Source organism: Mustelus asterias, chromosome 1 (genome assembly GCF_964213995.1).
Source record: "Mustelus asterias chromosome 1, sMusAst1.hap1.1, whole genome shotgun sequence".
Taxonomy (NCBI): Eukaryota; Metazoa; Chordata; class Chondrichthyes; order Carcharhiniformes; family Triakidae; genus Mustelus; species Mustelus asterias.
Genome location: NC_135801.1, coordinates 116220560 through 116226559, shown reverse-complemented (window position 1 = coordinate 116226559; position 6000 = coordinate 116220560).

Genomic DNA, 6000 nt, shown 5'->3' with positions numbered 1-6000 from the left:
AAAATTGTACCCACCTCTACTACTACCTCTGGCAGCTTGTTCCAGACACTCACCACCCTCTGTGTGAAAAAATTGCCCCTCTGGATCTTTTTGTATCTCTCCCCTCTCACCTTAAACCTATGCCCTCTAGTTTTAGACTCCCCTCCTTTGGGAAAAGATGTTGGTTATCCAGCTGATTTATGCCCCTTATCATTTTATAGATCTCGATAGTCTAAAGTCACAGTGCGGGGTTTCTTGTTCCTTTTTTTAGTATAAAAAATACAAACTTGTAATGATTAAACTAGAATTCTAATTAATCCAGTCCTTTAATTATATTTTGCACATCATTAGCAAGAAATAGTATATGCTCCATACAGTATACTAAAATATGTCTGACACGTTATTGCCTTGAAACATTAATCCAGTTTCTCTCTCCGCAGATGCTGCCTGAACCGGTGAGTATTCCAGCATTTAATGTTTTATTTTAGATTTCCTGAATCTGCTGTATCATAGTATCCCTACAGTGCAGAGGGAGGCCATTCAGCCCATTGAGTCTGTGCCACTTCTGCGAAAGAGTATCTTACCCAGGCCCAACCCCCTGCCCTATCCAAGTAACCCCACACACTTACCATGACTAATTCACCTAACCTACAAATCTTTGGACACTAAGGGGGTGATTTTACCATTACGTTGTGCCTGTTTTCGGGCGCGGAAACGTGGTAAAGTTGGGCTTGAGGCAAATAGCGCGATCCGCGCCCACGTCCATGCAGATTCCCACTTTACCAAGGCCCGAAAATGGCCGTGATCGGCACCGCACCGCACCCGAAATGGGTGCATGCATTTAAATTGACTTAATGAGCTGCACACCCAAACCTACCGGCATTTCCCCCTTTACCATCACGTTCGCCCATCCAGATTCAGCGCAAAACAGACATGCTCGGCAAAGGTCTGATTCGGGCTCTCCAGCTTCTGAGGAGGTAAGTTCAGAGCTTCCAGCGGCTCTCTGACTCAGATCGGTGGTTGTGGGGGGGGTGGGGGGGGGGAGTTGGGGGGCTGATCATTCTCTGGAGGGAGGGGGGGGAAGGGGAGGAGGTGGGCAAGATCACTCTCTGGTGGGGGGGTGGGGGGGGGGGGGGGGGGGGGGGAGGAGGAGACCAGATTGCTCTCTGGCAGGGTGGGGTTGGGGGGAGGCAGGAGTCGGGGGGAGTCCGCTGCCAGTCTTGATCGGTGGGGGGGAAGTGGGACAAGGGGTCGCGATCGGTTTGGGTAGCCGGGGGGGTGGATAAGGGGGACAGTTATGTTGTGGGGGTGGGGCGATATCTGTGGGGGCCATCGCTCCCAGGCGGCTTTTTCCGCTTTTTGCGGCTGGGAACGATGTGACAGGGGAGAGTTTTCCAAATTATTTTATACTGCGCATGCGCAGTTGAAGGTTCTGATCGGAGCTGCAGCGTTTCAGGCGCGATAAGCCCCACCCACAGCGCGATTCAGACTCGCAATTTTTTTTCAGGCTGAGTGTGTATGGGAATGCCTGACAGCAGTTTCCCAAGTGGGATCTGGATTATGTCCAGATTCAGCACTTAGAATCAAAATGGTAAAATCGCCCCCCTAAGAGGCAATTTAGCATGGCCAAGCCACCTAACCTGCACATCTTTAGACTGTATCTTTCTTTTGTATAAAAATCATGATCTGTTCTTCCTCCGAAGGATCCATCTTTGCAGACAGAGAGACCACCTGAGACTGCTGTATCTACATTTGTGAAGATAGGGAGCATGGAACAGGGAGGCATTTTTGTAAGTTTTAATTACATAGGCCCGGAGGGAATGATTTTCAGAATCCATGATATATCTACCTATCGATGATTAAAAATGGTTATATATTAAGGAATAATTTGTGCAGCTTCTTCATAAGATCATGACAGGTTTGATCCAAGATTCCATCCTTAGTACCAGACTTTTCCACATTTACGTATTATTTTTTGGTGACATCATGGGCTGGATGGTACACTGAGATGTGGAGATGCCGGCATTGGACTGGGGTAAACACAGTAAGAAGTCTCACAACACCAGGTTAAAGTCCAACAGGTTTATTTGGTAGCACAAGCCACTAGCTTTCGGAGCGCTGCCCCTTCATCAGGTGAGTGGGAGTTCACAAACAGGGCATATAAAGACACACACTCAACTTAACATAGAACAGTGCAGCACAGAACAGGCCCTTCGGCCCACGATGTTGTGCCGACCTTCATCTGAAACCAAGATCAAGCTATCCCACTCCCTACCATCCTGGTGTGCTCCATGTGCCTATCCAATAACCGCTTAAATGTTCCTAAAGTGTCTGACTCCACTATCACTGCAGGCAGTCCATTCCACACCCCAACCACTCTCTGCGTGAAGAACCTACCTCTGATATCCTTCCTATATCTCCCACCATGAACCCTATAGTTATGCCCCCTCGTAATAGCTCCATCCACCCGAGGAAATAGTCTTTGAACGTTCACTCGATCTATCCCCTTCATCATTTTATAAACCTCTATTAAGTCTCCCCTCAATCTCCTCTTACAAAATAATGGTTGGAATGCGAGTCTTTACAGGTAATCAAGTCTTAAAGGTACAGACAATGTGAGTGGAGAGAGGGTTAAGCACAGGTTAAAGAGATGTGTATTGTCTCCAGCCAGGACAGTTAGTGAGATTTTGCAAGCCCAGGCAAGTCGTGGGGGTTACAGATAGTGTGACATGAACCCAAGATCCCGGTTGAGGCCATTCTCATGTGTGTGAAACCTGGCTATCAGTCTCTGCTCAGCGACTCTGCGTTGTCATGTGTCGTGAAGGCCGCTTTGGAGAACGCTTACCTGAAGATCAGAGGCCGAATGCCCGTGACCGCTGAAGTGTTCCCCAACAGGAAGAGAACACTCTTGCCTGGTGATTGTCGAGCATGTTCATTCATCTGTTGTCGTAGCGTCTGCATGGTCTCCCCAATGTACCATGCCTCGGTACATCCTTTCCTGCAGCGTATCAGGTAGACAACGTTGGCCGCGTTGCAAGTGTATGTACCGTGTACCTGGTGGATGGTGTTCTCACGTGAGATGATGGCATCCGTGTCGATGATCCGGCACGTCTTGCAGAGGTTGTTGTGGCAAGGTTGTGTGGTGTCGTGGTCACTGTTCTCCTGAAGGCTGGGTAGTTTGCTGCGGACAATTGTCTGTTTGAAGTTGTGCGGTTGTTTGAAGGCAAGAAGTGGTGGTGTGGGGATGGCCTTGGCGAGATGTTCGTCTTCATCAATGACATGTTGAAGGCTCCGGAGGAGATGCCGTAGCTTCTCCGCTCCGGGGAAGTACTGGACGACGAAGGGTACTCTGTCCACCTTGTCCCGTGTTTGTCTTCTGAGGAGGTCGGTGCGGTTTTTTGCTGTGGCGTGTCGGAACTGTCGATCGATGAGTCGAGCACCATATCCTGTTCTTACGAGGGCATCTTTCAGCATCTGGAGGTGATCCTCCTCATCTGAGCAGATTCTGTGTATACACAGGGCTTGTCTGTAGGGGATGGCTTCTTTAACGTGTTTAGGGTGGAAGCTGGAGAAGTGGAGCATCGTGAGGTCATCCGTGGGCTTACGGTACAGTGAAGTGCTGAGGTGACCGTCCTTGATGGAGATGCGTGTGTCCAAGAATGAAACCGATTCCGGAGAGTAGTCCATGGTGAGTCGCATAGTGGGATGGAACTTGTTGATGTCATCATATAGTTGTTTCAGTGATTGTTCACCATGAGTCCAAAGGAAGAAAATGTCATCAATGTATCTAGTGTATAGCATCGGTTGAAGGTCCTGTGCGGTGAAGAGGTCTTGTTCAAACCTGTGCATGAAGATGTTGGCATATTGAAGTGCGAATTTGGTCCCCATGGCTGTTCCATGTGTCTGGATGAAGAACTGGTTGTTGAAGGTGAAGACATTGTGGTCCAGGATGAAGCGGATGAGTTATAGAATTGCATCTGGAGATTGGCAGTTGTCGGCGTTGAGTACTGAGGCAGTTGCAGCAATGCCATCATTGTGGGGGATGCTGGTGTAGAGTGCTGAGACATCCATTGTGGTGAGGAGTGCTCCTGGTTCAACTGCTCCATGTGTGCTGAGTTTCTGTAGGAAGTCTGTAGTGTCGTTACAAAAGCTAGGAGTTCTTTGTACAATGGGTTTCAGGATGCCCTCGACGTAGCCGGAGAGGTTCTCGCACACGGTCCAATTGCCCGATACAATGGGACGGCCGGGTGTGTTTGCCTTGTGTATCTTCGGGAGGCAGTAGAGATCTCCAACGCGGGGAGTACGTGGAATGAGAGCACGGAGGGTGCTCTGAAGGTCCGGATCAAAGATCTTGATCAGTCTATTGAGTTAATGGGCAGAGTCGCTGAGTCGCTGAGCAGAGACTGATAGCCAAGTTCTGCACACATGAGGACAGCTTCAACTGGGATCTTGGGTTCATGTCACACTATCTGTAACCCCCACGACTTGCCTGGGCTTGCAAAATCTCACTAACTGTCCTGGCTGGAGACAATACACATCTCTTTAACCTGTGCTTAACCCTCTCTCCACTCACATTGTCTGTACCTTTAAGACTTGATTACCTGTAAAGACTCGCATTCCAACCATTATTTTGTAAATTGAGTTTGTGTCTTTATATGCCCTGTTTGTGAACTCCCACTCACCTGATGAAGGGGCAGCGGTCCGAAAGCTAGTGGCTTGTGCTACCAAATAAACCTGTTGGACTTTAACCTGGTGTTGTGAGACTTCTTATTGTGGTACACTGAGCATAGGCTCCATGCATGCCAGTGTAATGATTGGGGCGAGATTGCCTCCGTTAGACTGGCTCACCTCGCTTTCATTTATTTGGCTGATGAGGCTTTGTTATTGCACGAAACATATCCGTCCCTCTCGCGAGCAACCAGCCAATCGGAAGCTGGCAGTTCTCCTGTACTGGCAGGGCCACAAGGAGCACTGACCATTGCCATATTGCATTGAGGACATCGGGGAGACAGGTATTCAGCAATGGCCCCAGACCCCCCGGTATCTCAGGAAGGCCCAGGGGAGGGATCGGCTGCTCATATTGCACAGACTAAAGGAGGAAGGTTGGGCTCGGGAAGATCAAACTGTTGCAAGGGGCCTCCAATTGGCATTGAGTTCCCCAAAAAGAGGCAGCCCTACCCCCTTCCCCCTCCCCAGCCCCCTATCCTTTCCTGGCCAACAACCTGCAGAGACAAACCTGCCAGGCTGCACTTTGTGTACAGGTCTCCCCTGCCCGATATTAAAGCAGAACGGTGATGGGATGAGCCCCTTAAGTGGGCATCAATTCCTCACTTAAAGGCCTCAATTGGGTCATAGGCGGGTAGTCCACCTGATGTCACCCCTGCCCTGTAAAATTACCTGGGGGTGGGGGTGGGACTGCCAGTGGCTGGCAGGCCACTGATGGCAAGATGCCAAATTTTTTGGCTCCACCCACCTGCTTTCTGTTCCACAAGTGACCCATTAAATTCAACCCCATGTGTTGACTTGTTGTCACATATGCTACTGGCATCCAGCTCTACCTCTCCACTGCTTTGATGTTGGCAGAATACTTGCCCCAAAATGTTCTCTGGTATCTTGCTAGGCACAAAGTTTAATTCTGGAAGCAGTCCAACGAAACCTACCCAAACAGCAGTAGGAATTGTACTCTCTGCTGATTCTGAGATTTATTTGACACCTATCTATATGAAGCTTCAAGGTCCGTTCCTAATGTGGCCAAGCAGGTTGAGTATCAATTTACAAATCCTTGCAAACTCGCTAAAGGCAGGCGATAAGAGAAGAGATTCGCGGTCAACCGTATAATGGAGAGAACATTGGAGCCTCTATCTAAAGTCCCAGATTACAAGATTGCATGTTGTCACAACAACTCAAGACTCCCTGAATGAATTGTAACGTATGAAGCTTTATTTGTAACATATTAGTCCAGGTACCCAAAATGAAAACCATATCCTTCTACATTTCTCATATTTATATTGCTTTGATGTC